The 482-nt window shown below is 44.4% G+C and overlaps 1 protein-coding gene across 1 annotated transcript in view; it reads right to left on the reverse strand.

Moving 5' to 3' along the window:
* The window catches only part of LOC103396263 (probable G-protein coupled receptor 158), a 21,844-nt gene that overhangs the window by 14,463 nt on the left and 6,899 nt on the right, over window positions 1-482 (reverse strand). The gene's annotated exons all lie outside the window — the stretch shown is intronic.

Here is a 482-nt window from a genome sequence, read left to right on the forward strand (position 1 = left end):
GGGGCGGGGGGGTGGAGCACCTAGGAGAAAGAACACAGGAAAACTGAAATAATTCGACTGAAAATACCCAAAAGGAAAAACACGTAGCTGAATATCGCAAGGCGTAAGTCGTTCCAGACGACGTCTCCTCTCCTCTCCTCTCCTCTGCTCCTCCTCATCTCCTCTAATCTTTTCATCCATCCCTTTCATCTAATTTCCACCGGCTACGTTAATAAATCCCAAGAAAGATCGCAAACTCATTTTGAATTATTGAGATGAACAATACTGTTGCTTTTCTATCTTTGTTTCCATCTGACAGTTTTTTTTTGGACCAAGGAACACGTCAAGTCTTCATCCATCAACACACGCCCGCTGCTGCGACCCGCACGGAGAGTGTTTTGGCTCCAAACATCTGGTGTGATCGGTGTGACAGGAACAAGGAACCATTTCTGTTCTTTTTCATTTCATTTACATTCCGTCCTCTGCGTATTTTTACTCTGCAA

This window comes from Cynoglossus semilaevis, chromosome 20, assembly GCF_000523025.1.
Source record: "Cynoglossus semilaevis isolate Cse_v1.0 chromosome 20, Cse_v1.0, whole genome shotgun sequence".
Lineage (NCBI taxonomy): Eukaryota > Metazoa > Chordata > Actinopteri > Pleuronectiformes > Cynoglossidae > Cynoglossus > Cynoglossus semilaevis.